The sequence below is a fragment of the Macaca nemestrina genome, chromosome 2 (assembly GCF_043159975.1).
Source record: "Macaca nemestrina isolate mMacNem1 chromosome 2, mMacNem.hap1, whole genome shotgun sequence".
Classification (NCBI taxonomy): Eukaryota; Metazoa; Chordata; class Mammalia; order Primates; family Cercopithecidae; genus Macaca; species Macaca nemestrina.
In genome coordinates, this window is record NC_092126.1 from 177,899,897 (window position 1) to 177,922,969 (window position 23,073).

The 23,073-nt window shown below is 35.2% G+C and overlaps 1 protein-coding gene across 8 annotated transcripts in view; it reads left to right on the forward strand.

Moving 5' to 3' along the window:
• The window catches only part of LOC105477589 (Cbl proto-oncogene B), a 214,659-nt gene that overhangs the window by 68,875 nt on the left and 122,711 nt on the right, over positions 1-23,073 (forward strand). The gene's annotated exons all lie outside the window — the stretch shown is intronic.

Sequence of the window (23,073 nt, forward strand, 5' to 3'; positions counted from 1 at the left end):
ACCTTAGGAACTGAGAATTAGAAGCATTCATGTATCCTATAACTTGTCCACATTTTCTGGAAGCAAATCAGGCAAATAAATAACCCAACTGAAATTTTCTTAGGTTAGATTAACTCCATGTCACTATTTCTATAGCAGGAATTATATAAATGCCTGTGTTTATAACATGGGTCATTCTCTAGGAGAATGTTTAAAAAAACATTTTATTCTTTTCTGGGTTATAGGGTGAATATTATAGAAATGTTGGAAATATATGAGTATAAACAAAAAAATCACTTGTAGGTAATCTTATCATCCAGAGATAACAGCACAAATGTTATGTTGCGAATCAAATGGTGAAATAAATGCCTTTTTAATGCTTGTTATGTGGGTGTTTTCCAGTTGTGCACAAAATAACTATATGAAAGGCACTGAAACACACTTCATTTTGCAACTGTTGCCTCATCTATTTAACAAATGGTACTAATTGTGCCTGTTTATGTAGTTAATAAAAATGTAAAGATAACTGAAAGGTAGTTTTTCCATGCTCAAATGTTCTCTTACATAATGTCTACCCAAAATAGCCTTGTTTGTTTTTTCCTGCCCTTTGTTTTGCTAATTTGCTTTTTAATTTTGATAATACCCTCTTAATGTTTTTACGTTTTTCTTCATTTTCTTAACTGCAGGGATTTCTTTCTTTTTTTCTTCTTTGTCCTTATTTACCGTGTGTTTCTCTCACTGCTATTCATTATTTTCCCATTTCTATTTTATTATTCTGGTCATTTTTATACATTTGATTTTTCCATCCAGATACTTTGTTAGATGTTGAAGGATTAACAACTAATTATCATCCTTGAGATCTCATCTTAACTTTTATCAGTACTAATAATTCTTTTCTTTTCTTTTTTAAAGAAACAAGGCCCTTTACTGTTCTGGAGTCCAGCTTAATTAGTCAACTTCTGTGTTTCTCTGTGATGCTCCTGCCATCCAGAACAACAGCATAATGCCCGACCCCCCTGTCTCACACACACATAAGGCAGGCAGTTAGGAGATTTTGACATCTAGGCTGCATCTTTTCATTGAAAATCTTGCAGAAAATCTTGTTTTTGCATAAATGCATGTCACTCAAAATAAGCAGCAAAGGGGAAAAAAAAGAGTAGCTCTTGGGTTTTAAAAGAGGAAGTTTGCTTCCCCCACCCCTAGTCTCAATATTTAACATCTGGTTCTGTCTAAAGATGGGGAGGAAAAACAGACTTAAATCTCCATTCATCCTGTCTTACCACCAAACAGTTTGATCACTGATAACATTTCTATTTTTATTGTAGTCTATATGGTCAGATGTTTTTGTTAATGATTTGTAAGGGAAGATAATGCCTTATATTTCTCTGAGTGGTTATAATGTAACATGCCAACATTTCAAATCTCTAGATAGGGCTAGATTTAATCGTTATTTAATAAAACTTTGAAGGAAATAAGTTAATTGCTGGACCTCATGTGTTTCTGTCTTATTTCAGAGAGAAAACAAAAAACAGAAACCTTTAATTAATCTACTGATGATATTTATTTTATTTTAAAATTTTAATTTATTTCAACATTTGAATAAGTAATACATTCAAACGGGCAGAATTGAAACAGTCCTGTGAGATACCTGTGTTTTTTAAAACTCTATTTTAGAAAAGGAATTAACTAGGACTTTATATCTCTTTGTTCAATATAATTTTAAAGAAGAATTATTGAAAAGTAGATATGTTTTGCCATTTGCTGAGAATATTCTGTAAGTAAGCTTGTCTCTTACAAAAACTAAATGTGTTCCTACTTCTGATAATGTGTGTCAACTTAAAATTTGAAATGGCCAAGATAAGTTGCTCTGCATCTGCCCTTCATATGGTACAGCTTAGTGACTGGCCCTTGCAGCGCTTCTACCGTTGTGATGGGTAAAACCAGCAGAAACTGCCTTGCTCTTGAGCTTGAATAGGTTAATCAAAAGGATAGAGCTTCCACTTTTCATTATTCTCCTTTCTACTTTGATGGACAGAATTAGGGGATGCCCATGGAAGAGACATTCATACCCATGAAAAGCAAATTGCCCTGATGTCTGAATCACATTACAAATTTGAATTAAATTACAAACTTAAATCAAGTCTAATTTTACCTTCATTGTTGTACATGCCATCAGAAATTCAAAAGCATTTTATTGGAAAACTGAATATTTATTGAAATCCAGAATTTATTATGTAAACTTGGTGGTTAGATTTTTCTTTCTCTTTCTCTCTCTTTTAACCTTTATTTTAGGTTCAGGAGTAAATATGTAGGTTTGTTATACAGGTAAACTACATATCATGGGGGTTTGGTGTACAGATTATTCCATCACCCAGGTAATAAGCATAGTTCCCCATTGGTAGTTTGTTGATCCTCTCTCTCCTCCTGTCCTTCACCCTCAAGTAGACCCTGGTGTCCTTTGTTCTCCTCTTTGTGTGCATGTGTTCTTGGAGAGAACTAAACAACAAGTGAGAGCTAAATAAGAGGATATATGGTATTAGGTTTTCTGCTCCTACATTAGTTTGCTTCAGATAATGGCCTCCAGCTCCACCCATGTTGCTACAAAGAACATGACCTCATTCTTTTTTTATGACGTGTAGTATACCATGGTATATGTGTACCACGCTTTCTTTATCCAGTCTACCATTGATGGCATTTAGGTTGATTCCATGTCTTTGCTATTGTGAACAGTGCTGCAGTAAACATATGTGTTTGTATGTCTTTATCTTGGAATGATTTCTATTCCTTTGGGTATATACACAATAATGGAATTGCTGGGTGGAATGGTAATTCTGTTTTAAGTTCTTTGAGTAATCAACACTGCTTTCACAGTGGCTGAACTAATTTACACTCCTACCAGCAGTGTATAAGTGTTCCCTTTTCTCAGCAGTATATACGATTCCCTTTCCAGCACCTGTTATTTTTTGACTTTTCAATAGTAGCCATCCTGAGTGCTGTGAGATGATTCCCATTGTGGTTTTGATTTGCCTTTCTCTAATGATTAGTGATGAACATTTTTTCATATGCTGTTGGTTGCATGTATGTCTTCTTTTGAAAAGTGTTTGTTCATGTTCTTTGCCCACTTTTAATGGGGTTGTTTTTTGCTTGTAAATGTAAGTTCCTTATAGATTCCGAATATTAGACTTTTGCCACATACGTAGTTTGCAAATATTTTCTCCCAATTCTGTAGGTTGTCTGTTTACTCTGTTGATAGTTTCTTTTGCTGTGCAGAAACTCTTTAATTAGGTCCCATTTGTCAATTTTTATTTTTGTTACAATTGCTTTTGGCATCTTCTTCATGAAATCTTTGCTAGGTCCTATGTCCAGAATGGTATTTCCTAGGTTCTCATCCATACTTTTATAGTTTGGGGTTTTACATTTAAGTCTTTAATCCTCATGAGTTGATTTTTATGTATGGTGTAAGGGAAAGGGTCTAGTTTCAATCTTCTGCTTACTAGTTTGCCAGCACCCATTTATTGAATGGGAAGTTGTTTCTCCATTGCTTGTTTTTGTCAACTTTGTCAAAGATCAGATGATTGTAGGTGTGAGGTACTATTTCTGGACTCTCTATTCTGTTCCATTGACATTTGTATCTATTTTTGTACCAGTACCATGCTGTTTTGGTTACTGTAGTCCTCTAATATAGTTTGAAGTCAGATATTGTAATGTCTCCAGCTTTGTTGTTTTTGCTTAGGATTGTTCTGGCTACTTGGGCTCTTTTTTGGTTGCATATGAATTTTAAAATAACTTTTTTTTTCTGATTCTGTGAAGAATGTCATTGTGAAAGGAAGATGAATTTAAAAAAAAAATCACGGTGTTGGCCTGGCGTGGTGGCTCATGCCTGTAATCCCAGCACTTTGGGAGGCCGAGGTGGGTGGATCACAAGGTCAGGAGTTGGAGACAAGCCTGCCCAATATGGTGAAACCCTGTGTCTACTAAAAATACAAAAATTAGCCAGGCATGTTGGCAGGCACCTGTAGACCCAGCTACTCGGGAGGCTGAGACAGGAGAATTGCTTGAACCTGGGAGGCGGAGGTTGCAGTGAGCCGAGATGGCGCCACTGCACTCCAGCCTGGGCGACAGAGCGAGACTCAGTTCCAAAAAAACAAAAACCAATCACAGTATTATGGTATTCACCATACAAGTTGAAAAAAATCATAACCCGACTTTCTTTCTGATATTAGCCTCAGTTCATGGACTTTGGCTATTTCACGTTGAGTTTTGGGGGATGAGTTTTGACAGAAAGTAGAGGTTCCTCTCCTGTGGTCATGAGCTTGCGTTTCAAGGAGTTAATGTTAAGGGTGCAGAAGTCTCGTTCTTCTTTATCCAGAGAACGAGGGGGAAATAAATACATTTTATACACACACAGTCAACATATATCTATCCACATATTTATGCATATTTATAGTCATTAATATGTAATATTTCCACATGTCTAAATATCTGTTTCTTAGATAAAGGAAATTATATGATGTATACTTGTGTTTTTGGTTTCTTTCGGTCAACATTATGATGGTGAGATTCATCCTTATTGATGCACATTGTTGTACTTTGTTAATTTTCACTGCTGTTGAGTATTCTAGTTGTGACTGGTTCATAATTGATCTGCTATTGATGGACATTTGTTTTGAACAATGTTGCCATTGGCTCATGCCTGTAATCCCAGCATTTTGGGAGGCCGAAGTGGGCAGATCACGAGGTCAGCAGATCTGGACCATCCTGGCCAATATGGTGAAACCCTGTCTCTACTAAAATACAAAAAATTAGCTGGGCATGGTGGTGCACGTCTATAGCTCCAGCTACTTGGGAGGCTGAGGCAGGGGAATGCCTTGAACCTGGGAGACAGATTGCAGTGAGCTGAGATCGCGCCACTGCACTCCAGCCTGGCGACAGAGTGAGACTCCGTCACAAACAAACAAACCAACAACAACAACAAAAGTTGCCATTATTCAAAACAAGGTTCTGTGCATGTCGCATGTCTTTTGGTGCATATATGCATGCGTTTCTTCTGGATATATGGAGTAAGATTGTTGGGTTGTTGGGTATGTATATACTCTGTTTTGGTAGAATGTATATATTTTTAAATGTAGTTTTATATAGTTATGTGGTATCTGTTATTAACATTTTTTAGTCACTTAATAATGAGTTGTGGCTTGTTAACTGGTTAGTTCACAAGAAAGTCTTGCCTACTTGTATTGGGGGTAATATAATAAGGTTTGCATAGTTTCAGTGGAACTTGTAGTTCAAAGACTCAATTCTAGCCCCTAGTTGGTTTGTGACATTGGATCTGTCACAGCCTTTAGGTTTGCAGTTTCACCTTTGTAAGTAAGATATAAATTAATAAATGATCTCTGAGTTGACTTCCATCTGTACAATTCTGTGATTATTTCAAAATATCCTAAAAGAGTGTTACAGAAGTATGTTTTTTAAAAATATGCTGCTGACTCTGGGGAAACAAACTGCCCTGTAAGGTTAATGTCAGATTATATCATTTTTACAGTAATGAAGTAGTATTAGGTTAGGCAGAAATCTATTTGGATTTTTCAATAGCAAGCCTTTTAGTAATAGGCTAGTTCACATAAGACCAATATTAAAATAACAATTTTTTTCTTTACATGGTAACAGTTGTCAAGAAATTCAACAGAAAATATTCATAATTAAATTAAAGCACTACAAGTGTATTACTTACTGTTAAGTAATTTGATGACCTGGAATTTTATGCCCAAAGAAATCTTTGTATTTTATGTTACATTTTCAGTTGAGTTTATTGAGTCAGATGAGCATGATCAGTCTTATTTTTAGTGTTTGCCGGGTATATTTTAATAATTCATTCTTTTTCTTATGGCCTTTTCCCATATATAAACTATATTTGCAAGTTATTTTCAGAGTTGGAAAATAATGAGCTAATATTTTCATACTTCATAGATGAATAACTAGTTATTAACAGTGCATATTTAATTTATTTTTGTGAGAAGCTTCTTTGTCACCTTTGTTCGCATTTCTTTTTCAAAGTTTGTAGTGTATATTGAGTTCAGTTCTACTCCTATGATTAGAAGCATGTGGATGTACTGCAAAGTGGAACAGCTACACCTCGGATTTTCCTGAGAGTTGCTCCTGATGAGTTCCTTAGCACCTATTTGTGACCTGGAACTGGAAGTTATAATAGGCATTTTAGTGAATATTTCATGAAATTCAGTTTATTCCATTTAAATGGATACTTTTTTTCCTGAGATTTTTTTTCCTTGTTCTTGTGTGAAAATATTAATGACAGGTAAATAATAGATTTTGTGTTAATGGTGTCATTTGGTGAACTAAATAAGAGTCCTATGTCAATCCCTCCCCCTTCCTTTTTTTTTTTTTTTGGTAAACATTTTAGCATCTCTTAAATAAAAGCATCTGGTAACTAGAGGTTTATGGAAGGAACACCGCCCTCCATCAGTTCCTTATGAAAAGACTTGCTTCTCTGCATCACAGCTTTTCAGAGCCCCTTAGTTCATTTTATCGTTGGCTTATTACTGCAGGGCCAGCTTCCCAGAGAGTGCTGGGCATGCTTGTGTGCTCCACCCAGAGTTCTGCCTTTCACTTTCCTTTTCTCAGGTACCAGAATGTAGCGGCATTTCCTGTAGGATTCTGCAGCTGCTCCTTTCAAACCACTCTCTGGCCTTGTTCTGTGATGTTGCTTTCAACATCCCACCACAGACTGTGTCAAGATCTTTCTCTTGATTAGAGGTTCTCATGACAAAATAAGTTAACAGTGCTTGACTGACATTTTCCAAGGATATTTATGCTGGTGGAAGCAATCAGGGAGGCCCTATGGCTCTTTAATTATTAAGTTACAGAGAGATACATAACAGTAGGAAAAATCAGTTCCAGAGGAGAAAGCATCTTAGTGGTGCATTTGGAGAAAATACTTTTTTATTTCTTTACTGGTTGGTCTTACCTTTTCAATTTTTTTTCCTCCTTTCCTGATCTTAAGGATAGAACTAGATATGGCAGGTGGATTGTTTGTGTTTAGGAATCTCAAAGGTTAATGGTGATTGATGGAGATTATTGAGGGAAGAACTAATTTGCTCTTTTCTCAAATTAGGCAGAGGTGAGCCACACTTAGATTGAACTTGTGATGTGCCTGGTCCTCTTCCATTTCTTGTAGTGGGAGGGAACAAGGAAAGAGCAATCTTTCTGACCTTTGGCAATCTGTTGACCCATCAGAAGAATTTAATTTTTCTCCCAGGATAGAAATGTGGGGGTGAACTGGGGTGTGGTGATGAGAGAATTATCAGTCTGTTGTTGATATTTACAAATGTAAAAAGTACACGCTGTTCTAGAACTGGGCTGTCAAAGACTAGGAGGGGATGAGTACTTCAGAGTTATTGAGCAAGAGGGATGACAAATGAAAGTCCCATAAGTAGTTGCCCTTGAGGTCTGACCTGAAAGAGAAGCTAACTCACTCTAAAACAATGATGCTCTAGTCCAGTAGTGACGTTAGCAGCCTCCCCGCTTGGGAGGGACTGACTGATAGATATGTCGTTTGGGACAACAGAGAGGAATCACTTTCACAAATCTTTAAATAAGTACTGAGATCTTGAAGATGCTTTAGATGTAGTTTTACCTAGAGGCAGAGCAGTGAAAAATAAAGGATCTTTTGAGGTTCCTGCTAAACCAGTGCTTTCAGACATTAAACATGCATAAGAATCACCTGGGGATCTTATTAAAGTGTATATTCTGAGTCAGCAGTTCTGGCGTGGGACCTGAGATTCTGCATTTTTAACAAGCTCTGAGGTAATTGCTATGCTGCTGGTCTAAGGACCAAATTTTGAGTGTCATTGTTAGATACTTATTTAAATAAGATTTAAATAAGATTCACCACTCCGTGTATTTAGTTTTTCGTTGTTTACACTTAAATATGAAAATGCTGTAAACAATGAAGAAGATATTGTATTATTCCTTGTGGCATATATAAAATAACTATTATGGAATGAACAGTGATAAAAATAGATATTAATAAAATCCAAATTAAACTCACCAACTAACATGCTGAAAATAAATTCTGATCAGAAACCAAATGCTAGGCCACCCATTGCTATTTACAGATATCCCCATGTGGTACCATATTCTTGTGTTTGACACCAGATGTCTGGAAAACAGATTTTTGTGACAGATTTTGACACAGGAAATTTATCTTGCTCCATAAAACTTAATGGAAAAATGTAATGCTTAACTTCACTCCGTTTAAAAAAGACGGATTTCAGTGTAGTCCGTAGAATCAAGTGGGGTTTATTCTTGAGAGCTGCTGGGAGTCTCTCTATCAAGAGAATTCCTTAAGAGAATGTCGGCAGGTGGCATGGTATTTGATTGGTTATTGATAATATGTGTTTTGAGTTTGATTGGTTATTGATAATATGTGCTTTGAGTTTGCCATATTCAGCTCAGTATTCTATTTTAGATCATGAATAAAGGATATATTTCTTTACTACACTAAATATTTATCAGATGAATCATTTCTGGAAGTGAGGGAATTAACTGTGGTATTTTGAAAGAGAAACACATCTTTTCAGAAGTACATCAACAGTGTGATTTCTGAATGTGTTTCAAATGGTTAATACACCAGGGGCTGAGAGTCTGCCAGAGTAGAACATCTGCTTCTAAGACATAGGCTTCTGGTGCATTCTTCTCTGTGCACTATTGTTTTCTTTTGCTTTTTTTCTCAATTTGTTAAATCTAGATTATATTTCATCAAGGACACAGGGAAGAAACGCTCTAAACTCATTTAATATCTTACAACAGCGAAATCTTCAACAGATCTTTTAAATTTGGGTAAAAATCTCAGAATTCCTAATGATTAAATTACGCCTTGTGATAACGTATTATTGAAAGTGGCTTTCTATTTTGAACTCCCCACTCATGCAGTTCTCCCTGGTGGAAGCATGGTTGCACGTGCAGACCTCTGCATTCCTGAGCAGCATGGGTATAAGGGGTCCTGTGTTGGCACAATGGGCAGCCTGGATGGGGAGGCAGTGCCGTATCTATGATGTGCTCCCCTGTCAGCCTCTTTCCTGAAAACACATCACTTCTAACCCTGCAATCTGTTATATTGCCAGACTGATCTACATCTGTATGCCTTCATCTGCCAGGCTTGTTGCCTGGCACGTTCTTCTGCATTTGTTCTGCTCCTCTTAACAGAGTTGAACACCTCTCTTTAGCTCCTGTGTTTTGGAAGGACCTTGAATGACCTTAGTTGTACAGTTAGAGTGTATGTAATTGTGTGTTTCTATATCTAAGTAACCACTAGACTGTCGACTCCCAGAAAGCAAGGACTGAACTGGCTTTATCTTGTATTTCCATTATCTAATGTAGTGGCAGATTTTAGCAGGTCCTCAAAAAAGGTTCATTGAGTGAATAAACTTTATTACAGTCGATGAAACTCCATATATGTTGATTATAATTTTTATGCATATAAAATCAATCTGAAAACAGGGAGAACTGATATTTGTGTAAATAAGCTGTACTTTTAGACAAAGAAGCAGCAAGCTGTGACATGAGTAAGATATGTAAGAAAATGAAAAGATTTTCTAGTGCTGCTTTGCAGCCTGATCTTTGCGGATTATTTGTAGCACTTTTTCCTCTATTTGAATATTTAATTTCTTAAGAAATAATTAAGCAAGAAAACATTTTTTAAAAAAATTAGTACACAATCTTCCCATCATTTTAATGTTTAACAGAAATATTAAAATTTGTTTTAAAAATTGTTTTCTTATTTTTATTACATCAAAATGATCAGTGTCTTCATGAGAGGAGTAACAGTTGATTCTGGTACTTACCATATAAATTAAGTCCTACAAGTCTTGGGTATAGCAATGTATCTATTGAATAATCATTTCCCTAATAGCATTTACATAGGTAGACATGTACAGTGATCTGTTAAGCAGTATTTTTAAATGTCTTCTTAAAAAGTATTGTAATGATAGGTCAGGTACAGCTGGATGCCAAAAGAATTACGCTAAAATAATCAGTATGTATCTTTAGTGTTGATAAGTTGGATTATTAATAGTGCTTGACTTTTAAACAGAGACCCCCACTGAATAGAACTAGACAAGCCAACATCCAGGATGATTTCTCATCTAGACATATGTCAAATCTAGTTATGTTAAATTGTCTTCAGAAAACACATAATTTAAATGGCAGCTTAATTAAAAGACACTGCTGTTAGGTCTATAAACATTCTATGTCTTTGCTTACATTTTACTACATACAATGTCAGGGGTTTTTCTACCTTTGAGAACTTAAAACTTGTAGAAATTAAGTCTATTGTCAGTAGAAATCAGTGGATTAGCTTAATGGTATTCTCACAGTTCAGTTCATTGTGTGGTTATCTAAGTAAATATGTTTTGGGAATTAATTGCAGTAAATTACTTCTGATTCAAATCTGAGTATGCTGCTTTCCAAATAGGATAGTACAAATTTCTTCTAAAAACCTTTCCTGGTTGGTTTTTGTATCAGAGAAAATATAGAACATGTGAAATTTATAATTTCTAATATAAAAATTACTTTAACAAGAATAACATTCTTAAATATGATGTTTGATACTTTATACACAGCTTCTTCACTTATTTCTATTCTCAGAGAGAAAAGAGCCCTATCCTTTCAAGTGCTAGTATTGAGTATGGTGATAATAACAGATTGGTAGCTCTAATAGTGCTAATAACAATTAACATTATTGATTGCATACTCTTTATCGATTTTCTAAACTAATTCTCTACTACTGTATAGCAAACCCCAAAACTTTGTGGCTTGATTTAACAGCAGTTATTATTTGTCATGGTTTTGTGGGTTTACTGAATGTTTCTTCTGCTTCATATAATGTTGGTTGGGATGCTAGTTCAGCTAGAAGGTTCAGTGGCTTTACTCACATGCCTAGCATTTGGTACTTGGCAGCTGGCAGCATACTTGGGTCTTTCGGCATGATTGCTTGGGCTTCCTCAGAACATGGCAGCTAAACGCAAGATAATTTTTAGAGGCAGAGGCAGAAACTACCGAACTTGTAATGCCTAGCTCAAAATTTATGTAGCATCATTTCTACCACATGTTATTGAGTAAAGCAAGTCACAGGCTACTTTAGTAAAAGGGGAGGGAAATAGACTCCCCTGTGTTGAGAAGAGTACCAAAGATTTTGTGGCCATTTTTAATTTTTTACAAATTGAGCTAAGTACTCAATCCTTTACAAAATTAGCTAAGTACTTTTACAATGTATGTTTTAGAGATCAGAAAACTGAGCTTAAAGAGGTTAAGTCAGTGTCCAAGGTCATCTAGTTAGTAAGTGGTTTAAGCTTTAGAGCAAGCTTGTCCAACCCGTGGCCTGTGGGCCGCATATGGCCCAGTACAGCTTTGAATGTAGCCCAACACAAATTCGTAAACTTTCTTAAAACATTATAAGATTTTTTTATGACTTCTTTTTTTAAGCTCATCAGCTATTGTTAGTGTTAGTGTATTTTATGTGTGGCCCAAGGAAACCAAAAGATTGGACACTCCTGCTTTTTTTTTTTTTTTTTTTTTTTTTTTTTTTTTTTTACTTTAGAGCTGGAGCTTTTCACCATTGTAATAGATTACCTTCAATGGTATAGGCAGATAAATTTGTCCTTCGGCTTCAAAGCCAGTATCTGAGGATAGTTTTATTTATGTGGGGGGATAATTCTGTTTGCAGTGAGACTGAGATTATGAAGGTATTTGGATCACATTATTGAGGAGTCATCATGTGGTAAAAGTAGTAGTCTCTCCAAATTTGGAAATTTCTGAGTTATTGGGTGAGATGAAAGGTAAAACTTTTACATCTGATGTTATCCTGTGTCTACTACAAATATTAGCACATTGCCTCACCAAGAGCAAATAAATAAGTCAGCTTCTTAAACCTGAAGTTTCCCAGTGGGCATTTTCCATTCTACTACAGTTTATATTTTTCATATGGTTTCAGTATTCTAGTGTTTACTATTCATTAACATGAAATACAGATTTCAAATTGCCTTTTAAAAAAATTATTTCTACTGCTTTGTGGTTTTCTTTGTTTTGAGGACCAGTGTTATTCATGGAGTTTTCATTGTTGAAAAAAGAAGAAAAGAAATGTCAGTGATGCCTGTGATGGTAAAGAACAAAATAAAAGTCAAGGCTTTCAAATATACTAATTGAAAGTTTTTATGCTTACCGTAATTTCAGTTTTCTGTGTTAGATTCTTGGCATACTGTCTTCAGGATTTCTTCAGTCTAAGACTGAGGCATATTGAGGAAAGTCTGTAAGTTGAAAACATCATATAATCTGTTGTACTTTCGTGTTAGTAGTAAGTTGTGAAATGGATTCACAATTTTTGCTTAAAGCATATAGACATTTTAGTGCCAGAGTTATCTAGTCTCCTGCTGATCAGAATAAAAGTGGTAGATAGCCCCATAGAACGGTATGGAGCCATAGAACATATGTACCACAACCCCCTGGTTTTATAGAAGAAGGTTTGGATAAGAGAAGCTTTCACTGTGGTTCATATCATGGAATAGTGTGAAGGACAGAATTGTGTCTAGAAACCTGGTCTATCAACACTGTGTTTTCTTCCACTGTATCCTAGTATTTCCTTAATTAGCCTTGTTATTGGAAATGTAAACCAGGTATCCAAAAAGGTCCCATCGCCACCTCTCAGCTGTAGAACACGTTAAATCCAGCTTAACTTTTGCATTTGTGAAAATCTTAGACCTTTAAAAAATGCATATATATACATATATGTATGTATATATATTTATATTAGTCATCATTGTATTCAGAAAGTTTAAGACTTTTATAGTGGTTCAGGGAAATTGTACTGCTGAGAACTAGTAGGTTATTACAGCCACGTTTTTCTATGATTACTTTTTATTTTTCATTTTGAAAGAAAAAAACTACCTGGCATAGTCTCAATGCTTTAAAAAGAAAGCAGTTTTCTGTGAGACCACTGACATCTAAATTAGTGTTCTTGTTTTGAACTGTTATCATGCATATTAAGACATATCATATATCTAATAAGTGGAAGAAAAATGTAGTTAATTGAATCATCTGGTTGGGTTCGTCTATACACATTTCTTTCGTGATGTTATATGACAAAGAATACATGTGATGTGCTAATTTATCTATATAACTAGTCTGAGGTTTCTTGCTCCTAAGAATAATTTAATTTTAGTTGCATTTTTTTAGGAGACTATTAAAAAGGAAGGAGATAAATCACGAACTAGATTTAAGGATCCAGACCCCTCATTCTGTTTAAACCATTTTTAGACTGTGGATTTAAGTGTTTGAGCTTTCTGTTGTCTGGTTTTTATTTCAAAGATATGAAATTAGAACTAAGAGGTTTTTGTTTTGGGGAAGGAGGTAGAAAAAATACTGGTGTACCATTTGTGAATGTACTGTGGAGGAAGGACTGACGCTTTTTAGAAAATTGGGGATCAGTGGGTTCATGCAAGTGGTTTGGCTTCAGTGCCCCAGAGATGCCTTCTCCGTTTGAAAGCCGAAGCAGTATGGTTGCCAGTGGGGCCTTTCAGAGGAAGGGAGACATTTCGGTGAGTCTGGAAATCTGTTCTGTCTCCGGTAGGCACATCTCAGGTTTATCAGAGAACATCAATATAATGGCTTTTTAATGACATTTTTGTTTCTTACTGAAAATAGGGCAATTTAAAGAAGAAAAGAAAGAAAAATTTTAATAATTCTACTAACCAGAGGTTACTATTGATAATGCCTTTTTGTTTATATCCTGTATTTGTTTTCCTATTTACATATAATCTATAATGTGCTATTTATAGCCTTTTAATAGAACTAAGATTGTACTGAGCATACTACTGATTATCCTGCTTTTTTCACTCTACACTTTCATTTTACCCACTTTCCCCCGATCCACTCACACAGTGTTATGTGTGAGAATAGATTTCCAGACTCACTGCAGTGTCTCCCATCCTTCAGAGGGCCCCATTGGCAACTAGGGTGCGTTGGCTTTCAAATGGAGAAGGCATATCTGGGGCACTTCATATGCACTTGCACTACCACTGGTTCCCAGTTTTCTATGAGGTATCTATATCAGATCATGCCTGAAATGAGTAGGAATTGCTTGGCAAATTTGTGCTTGTTTTTATCTTTATATTTGCACATACTGAATAAAGATAATTTTAATCCTGGGGAAGAGGTAGAAAAAAACTCATGATTTTAGTTTTCTTCTATTAGTATTGCACAACATAAGCATCAGAGAGATGACATTTTTCCTCCTATGGTTCATTTGTGTTTTACTTATCCTATTCCAAAAGAACAGTATTGAAGTGAGACACAGATATCAATAAGGAAAATTTCCAGAGCCAGAAGAAGGAAGGAACTGTCAGGGAACAATTAGTGTGATGGGAAACTATGTTATGCTTCCTCAGAAAGTATGACAAATATGTTACATTTACTTGAGTTTCTGGAAACTGCACATGAGGGATATAGCATTAATTTCCTTTGTCTTGTTGGTATTCTGTTTTACCATTCATGAAGAAAGAAAAAAATATGAGAGAAAATAAAAGGTCTCAGAACTCACAGAGTAAGGCTATTTTTCTAATTTAAAGTCAAACTCCCAAGTTTTAATTCTCTATTAAAGTGGGTTTTGGTTAAAAATTCTTTTCTGTAAACTAATTTTATAGGCTATTCCTATCTGTCTGTTCATTAGCACTGTTTTGGGGTCAGCAAATTATTCCTTATTTATAGTTTAAAAATATTTTTTATAATCTTTGAAATCAGCAAGCTTTTATTGGATATCTATTTTAAGAAGTTGTTACAGGTATAAGACTTTTTCTTCTGTAACAAAGACATGTGCTCTGTTAGAGCTGAAACACAGTATCTATGTAAAATAGCCATGGTGCCCTTCAGGGAAACCTCTGTGCCCTGGCAGATAAAGTGTTGTGGCACGTCACATATAGGAAGGGGTAGGGAAAAGATTACATGGAAGTATTTTGACATAAAGCTGGTGCATTTGAGAATTCAACAGGCTGAGGCATAGAAACATTGTATCAGAGTGGGGTGCTTAACTCAAGGAAAGCAGACCATTGCGATAGCTTGGGGAGAAAACAGAAGTAGTGTGAGAAATGGTGGAAAGGACAATAGAATACTTGAGGAAAATATTATTTTCCAGAATTTCTAACTATATTCTACTGAGTAAAAACAAAACAAAAACCATCCTTGATTTGTCAACAGTGATAAAAATGATGTAACAAGTAGAAGTAGGATTTTCCTGCTGGGTTTGGGGTAGAACTTGGAAAAAAAAAAACTGACCAAATATATCTTTTTGATCCATGCATTTAAAATTAAGGTAGAGGATCAGGAGCAATAAATATGGATTAACTGACTCCATTCAGATTGCCACTTCACTGTTTTATGATAGGCTACTGAGAATAGCAAATAATAAAAAAGTTAATGTAGATTTGTTTAAAAAATTTGTTACTACTGTTGTTGTTTCAAGGTCAAGTTTATTTTGCTTGTTGATGAAACTGGTCTTTTATCACATAACTCTAAGTCATAGAAGTATAGTTTGAATTTCCAGTGTTTGTAATATTTCTTTCTTTTTCTTTTGAAAAATAATCAAAGTTCTGCAGTGTTCTCGTTGCTTCTGTGTGAATCTCGTAGCAATCATGATTTTCCATTGTGTTTACAGAGCTTTCATTTTGTTTTATCATAAAGAAATGAAAGAATGGATTATTTTTTCTTTTTTGTCTCAAATAATGGAGTGGTCTCCATTTTAAAGGTTTATTTTACAAAAAGATACTTGTTATAGATTAGGTTTCATCAAAAGAAGTTAAATACTAAAGAAAAAGGAGTTTTCTTTATTGAAATAGATATTGTTAAGCTTTTAAACCAAATGAAAGTATGAGTGATCATATTATGCTGTAGTAGGTTTTCATAATAAATTTTCCAGATAAAACCATTTAGTGAAATCGTCAAAGAGATGTTAATCCAGCTTTAGCATTGATGCAAAGTTAAAATAACTGACATTTAAAAAATCATTCTGGAAACTTCATTGAATATATTGAGGTAAGGTTTATTGTGGTTCTTCTCTTCATACATACTGCTGTTATAATTCTAGGAGGTTTCAAAATCCACATGAATGACCCCATTCAACCCTCAAGCTATCCAATTCCTGACTTAATTTACCTTCACTCTGCTGTAGCTACCAGTTGCAGGGCCAGGTGCGTTTTGGCCAGAACTGCATCACCCTGGAAATTTTAAACACACTCTCTCTCTTCTGATTGCCATCTTTTTCTGGTCCCATCTCAGCTTTGTTCCAACTGCATTGTTCTTTAACTTTGGAGCTCTCTAAATCCCTTAAATTCATTGGGTATAGGATTCTGTCATCTTCATCTTTGTAATATCAGTGCCTAGACCAAGCCTGGCATATGATAGGCACTCAGAGATTTGAAGAATAAATGACTAAATGATTGTATCAAATACTTGCCCATTGTTTGCTGTTTCTGAATTATACGAGGCTATCATGATAATTGATGATCTTAATAATGTGAGAATATGATTCTCTTACCTTAGTAAGAGAGCTTTCAGTTTATTGGATGATAGTTATGTGGAAAAAGAAGAAATGCTGCTATAAGTGTTTATAATTTTAAACAAAAGTGGTAAGTAGAATTAATAATAAATAACTTACTGATTGAAGATTTTAAAAAAATTAGATGCATCAGGATCTTACCTACATGTCTTATGTATTTTTATTCAAAATTTTTAGAAATGAGGAAACAGAGAGGTTAAGTAACATTTTCTTTATCTTTAAGCAGGCTGAGGATATTAAGCCAGTACTAACAAACTTAAGGACCAAACTCGTCAATATGTAAGATACTAGAAAAATTAATCAGAATATTTTTTGAATATCTTTCTGGAAGCCTCTCAAAGGACATTACATTGAGCATGATAGGCTGGCATGTTATTTCATGTTTTAAGTAAGGCATTTGTAAATTGTCCATTTAAATCTATTTATTTTAGAAGCAAATATATTTGTCCTGTGAAGAGCATCCTTATTTTGAGGGACAGCTTCTTGCCGTTGATAAAACTTTGTAGATAATATGTTGAAAAGAATACCACAGGCCGGGCGCAGTTGGCTCACACCTGTAATCCCAGCGCTTTGGGAGGCCAAGGCGGGCGGATCACTCGAGGTCAGGAGTTCCAAACCAGCCTGGCCAACATGGAGAAACCCCATCTCTACTAAAGTACAAAAATTATCCAGGTGTGGTGGCATACACCCTCTGGAAGCTGAGACATGAGAATCGCTTGAACCCATGGGGTGGAGGTTGCTGTTATCCTAGATAGTGCCACTGTACTCCAGCCTGGGCGACAGAGTGAGACTCTATCAAAAAAAATAAATAAATAAAAAGAAAGAATACTACAGAGAGATCAAAGAATGCTCAAAGTTATCTCTCCCAGCCAGAATTTTGGGTGTAACCTCCCTAGCCATGCTAGTGGTAGACGAGGTGTTTAACAAAGGAAACGTAAGGTCTTCCTTTAATTGCCGGTTCAGTGTAGTTTTTTGGAATTAGTTTACTAAATTTCTGTTAAAGTGATCAGTTTAGTATCCAAGAAGTAAAATGGAGCAAGTTGAAAAATTGTCCTTCTGCCTGTGTTTCAGTTTAGATTGTTCCTGGGTGCACTGCTGACTTCTCTTATGACTTTGGGTAGACTCAGTCTTTATTGGTAATTGAACTTTTAATGTCTGTTGTGTACTCCCCTTAGATACATTTAAAACTTTAAAGCATTTGGGCAGGGGAAATGGGTAAGGATCCAGTTTTATTTAAGACTCTCAGGACCCATCTCAGTAATAGTATCTATTCCCATGAGAGAGAAATGAAAGGCAACACTTACATCAGCCTAGTCTCCTCACTTAGGAATCACAGCATTCCTAAGGTCAGAAACAGTGTGGAGTAAATCTCTGAACCCATTTTGGAGGGCAGTACATCAGAAATACAGTGGAAATTGCTCTTTAGCTGGATATGAGTTTCATTTTAAGCACCTCTGTTTTTATTCTTTATGTCCTGCCTTTCTTTTTATGTTGAGTTTTTTTCACCTTGTAAAAATTAAGAAGAGCATGTTCTAGCTTTTAAATGTGAGAATTGAATTATTAATAGATTTTGGGTAAAAGTTTCATCTCCCATTTCTTCTACCAAAAGCAGCACATTCTCACAGACTTTGCACCTCACTGAAAATAGTCATTTAAAGTTTTCACTAATTCAGCATTTAAAGCTTTTTATTTCCTCCTCTGATTTATAGCACAGCTGTTTCTGGAATAGAAAAAACTCAAGGACTACATGCAATATAATTAGATTACATTCTTTGTGTGTGTCTCCTGCATTTAGTGGAGGCTACTAATCAAATCTTGATATATTTTCTATTTGTTTTATGAATTTAATTCAAGTCAAGATGGCTATAATTAGAGCAGATTACTCCTACCACATTGTATTATGATGATCTCTTCATGACTTTTTGTTTCACACTATGTGATAAATTCATTAAGGGTAGCATTGTGCCATCCTCCATCAAGCGATTTATATACTTCCTTTGTGCTTATTATGTTGACTATAGCAATGTTAAACTGTTAAAACTTGCTAATAAACAGTGAAGCTCCATCATTCCAATGGAGTCAGCGTGCTAATTCACTGTAGTTCAAATCCACATTCTAGTTGAATCCCCACAATGTAACTTGACATTTGGAGAAATTGATTCATACCATTTTAAAGAAATATGATATAGGCGACAGAATCCAGGATGAAAGAGGTACCTTGTTACTTAGGTGATGACATTGTGGATGCATTTCACATCTCTCTTTCTCTCTTTTTAATGTAGCTCTTCTCCTTCCTTGGTTTTTACTCCTCCGTCCCTCTTTCTTCTTCAAGGCTCCTCTAATGTTAACATCTTTGGCAGTTTGGCCAATGTTGACAACTACTTTTTGATTATTTGGTATTTTAAAATACTTAGTATTTTAAAAAACTTTTATTGGCCGGGCGCAGTGGCTCACGCCTGTAATCCCAGCACTTTGGGAGGTCTCGGTGGGCAGATCACGAGGTCAGGAGATCAAGACCATCCTGGCTAACATGGTGAAACCCTGTCTCTACTAAAAATACAAAAAATTAGTCGGGCGTGGTGGCAGGCATCTGTAGTCCCAACTACTCGGGAGGCTGAAGCAGGAGAATGGCGTGACCCTGGGAGGTAGAGCTGGCAGTGAGCCAAGAACTCACCACTGCACTCTAGCCTGGGTGACAGAGTAAGACTCCGTCTCAAAAAAAAAAAAAAAAAAACAACTTTTATTGTAAAATTATTTATTGTAAACAAAATCCCATGTAAAGCAAATGAATAAATGTGATGGTTAATGGAATATATGTGGAAATAAGAAGCTTCTCTTTTAAGTGAAAGAACTGATATCAAAAATTCCATCTAAAATTTATTAAAATTAAAATTTCTTTTATAAGATTATTCAGTGTATTCTTTCTGGGCAGATTTGTATTTAGTTAGTTGTCTGGGGATTGTTTTGTTTTAGTGTCAGAAATATATTCTTACTAAGTATCAGACCCTTTATTAGGCAGTCATCATTTTAGGTCTTATGATGATGCGAAATCCCATGGGCTTAGGGAAAATTGGCTAAGTGTGGAAAAATTGCATAATAGAAAAAAATTCCATTTACAAAGATGTGTGATTGTTTCTTTTCTTCTCTCTATGTCTAGATGGTTAGAGATGATTGTATTCTTGGATTGTTTTATTTTCAAAATTGAAAGTTTTTTTTTTAAATGGGTGTCAGGCTGGGCACAGTGGCTCATACCTGTAATCCCAGCACTTCAGGAGGCTGAGACGGGTAGATCACCTGAGGTCAGGAGTTTGAGACCAGCTTGACCAGCATGGTGAAACCCGGTGTCTACTAAAAATCCAAAATTAGAAGGGCATGGTGTGGTGTGTTGCATGCCTATAATCCCAGCTACTTGGGAGGCTGAGGCAGGAGGATCGCTTGAACCCGGGAGGCAGAGGTTGCGGTGAGCTGAGATCACGCCATTGCACTCCATCCTGGGCAACAAGAGCAAAAATCCGCTTCGAAAAAAAAAAGTGGATATCAAAGGAGGCAGAGCGGGATGGGGGAATAAAGAAAGCACATACTACATAGCAAAACATTGTAAACAAAAATAAGTCACAGTATCATATAAAAAAGAAAATGTATTTGCTATGATAACAAATTTAAATGACATTAGATACCGGAATTAGTTTTTGGTTCTTTTTTTTTTTTTTTTCCTTTTTAAGCTCCAACAGAATAAGTTTGTCAGTTCTTTTCATACCTTGCTGTAGATTGCAACCTCTATAAATATGTTAAATAGTAGATTTCTAAGATGATTATTTACATATATATGGAGTGTGTGTGAGTGTATAAGTATAAAGTAAATATATATATTCTGGAATGTGTATGTATATGTGCATATATATATTCAAATATTTTTAACAATATGAGCTTGAGTTTCTTTCAAGACTAAAGGCAAAATGTATTTTTTCATTGCCTTATTTTGTGCAAAAAGCCAAATAAAATTGTGGTGATCCATTTACAGAAGCCAGCAAATAGAAGTATATACACATTTTATAATCAATCAGTGAGTATTTATATAGATACTAGTGATTATTAGAGCTTCTAGACTATAAAAAATGTTACTATGTTTCTTTTAAAGTTCAGGGTCTACATAGCCATGGATCAGATACCCAGAATGGGTAATCACTGGCATGGTGTTTCAGACTTTAGATCTAACAAGTAAAAATTAAAAAAAAAAAAAAATCGGATATGATTAAAGGACAAAGAATCAAGGGAATGGAGTGCAGCCAATTCAGAAAATAAAGAACAGTTGGTTTACCCTAATTATAGTCATCTTGATTTTTCTTTTTTCTTTTGTATGTATCAATTGGAAGTTCGGTAAAATTAAATCTTTAGCCCAATTATAGAAATAAATTCATTGCAGATTTCCTAAGGTGATTTTATACTTTTCTTAAACTCAAATCTTAGAAGTTGGGAAGTTGGTTGTAGTTTATATTAGCCACAAGTCTTTCCTTCGATATAGTAAAACAGTTTACTTTTTATTTTTTAAAACTGAATATCTTATATCTACCATCATCTAAATTGATGACATGTTAACATAAATGACAAAATCATATTGATATCAAAGATTCAACTAATTAACAAAAGTTTTACACTTGGATTAGGTTGAGTTGTGCAAAAGTGGCTAAATCTAATAAAATGATATAACATTTGTGTCTATTATAATGAATTTTGCAGATGGTTTATGGGCACAGGTCAAGCATTAAAATAAAGCCTATGTTATGCCCCCCCCCCCCACTTTTCATCAAAAAGCTTTTCATAGATAATCTAAGTTATGGAAATAGGTGATTTTTTTTTTTTTTTTTTTTAGTTTTTTAGGGAAGATGAATTTATTGACTTTATAGAATATCTTACTGCATTCTTATTACTACTTTTCCCACTTTTGATCATGAGTATCTTTATTCTATATTCGTAATCTTATACAGGAAGTGATGTGTCTCCTTTGTAAATGTTTTAGAAAGAGTGTCACCCAATGGTTTTATTGTCAGGTACATATTACATGATCTCCTTGGTAACAAACATGAGTTTTTGTTATTATTTGACAGTTATTAAACACAGATACATTAGTAAATATGGAGCAAAGAAACATAACTTTCAATGACAAAGTTCTGTTGATACATTATATGGTTTTATATGTTGTAAATTCGATGACTTTCTCTATATTAATTTTCCGCTATATTTTTATTGAGTACTAATACACTTGCCTCCATTCACCTCCCAACACAAACACACACACTCTCTCTGTCTCTCTCCTCCCCCCCCCCCCCATATATACAGGCGCACATACACATGCATAATAGCTGAAGCTTCAAAATGAAAACATGTGCAGAATGTACCTATTGATTTCTAGTCATTCTGAGCAAAAGGGGATATAAAGAAATACGCTTTGTTTAAAACTGGGAAGTTATTTAGTATTTTGTGTTTTAATTGCTTCTTACCTATCTAGCACTAGTAGTTTTATGCCAGTTAACGTAATATTGAAAATTTAAGAAATGTTAGCAAGGATTACAGGTGATTGATAGTACTATTTTGTAGTATGAAGCCTGGTTTAAATCTTGCCAGAATCTCTGGAACTTAATATGGAAATTAGAATAGAGGTGACACCTGTATCTCCGTTCTAAACCATTTTGTCATACTACCACAGTTTTTTCCTTCTAAAACAGACTTCATCAAGTCTTCAAAATTCTGGATCTGTTAATCCATTTGACTCTCGATTTATTTCTTTTCTCTCTAATTTTTTGTTTTTGAGACATTGCCTCACTCTTATTACCCATGCTGGAGTGGAGGGACGTGATCATGTCTCACTGCAACCTCTACCTCCCAGCTCAAGAGATCACATCAGCCTCCCTGATAACTGGGGCTATAGGCATGTGCTCCCACACCCCGCCAATTTTTTGTAGAGATGAGGTCTGCCATGTTGCCCAGGCTGGTCTCAAACTCTGGGCTCTAGCCATTTGGCCGCCTCAGCCTCCCAAAGTGGTAGGATTACAGGGGTGAGCCACCACCCCTGGCCTGACTCTCCATTTCTTATAGTAGTACCTCTTAATGAGGAAAGCACATTAGAATTGCCCAGGGGGCTTCTAAAATATGCACATATCTAGAACCCATCCTCAGAAAATCTGATATTTCAGTAGGAGTGGCAAGTATGTTTAACAAAAACTGTGCATTGATTCAGATGCCTCTTTATGTCATATCCCAACCAAAGTTTCTTACTCTGTCTCATGTTATTTTCTCCAGTTACCCTCTGCTCTGCTTTAACCATGCCAAAAATGATATAATACAAATACATTTTCATTTTATACTTATGTATTAAACTTTTGTACATGCTATTTCTACTGCCTGAAATACCTTTTACTTCCCTCTCCATCCTCCCTTTCTCTCCACTCCAGGTCTTTTATCTGTCAAACAATGAGTTTTCT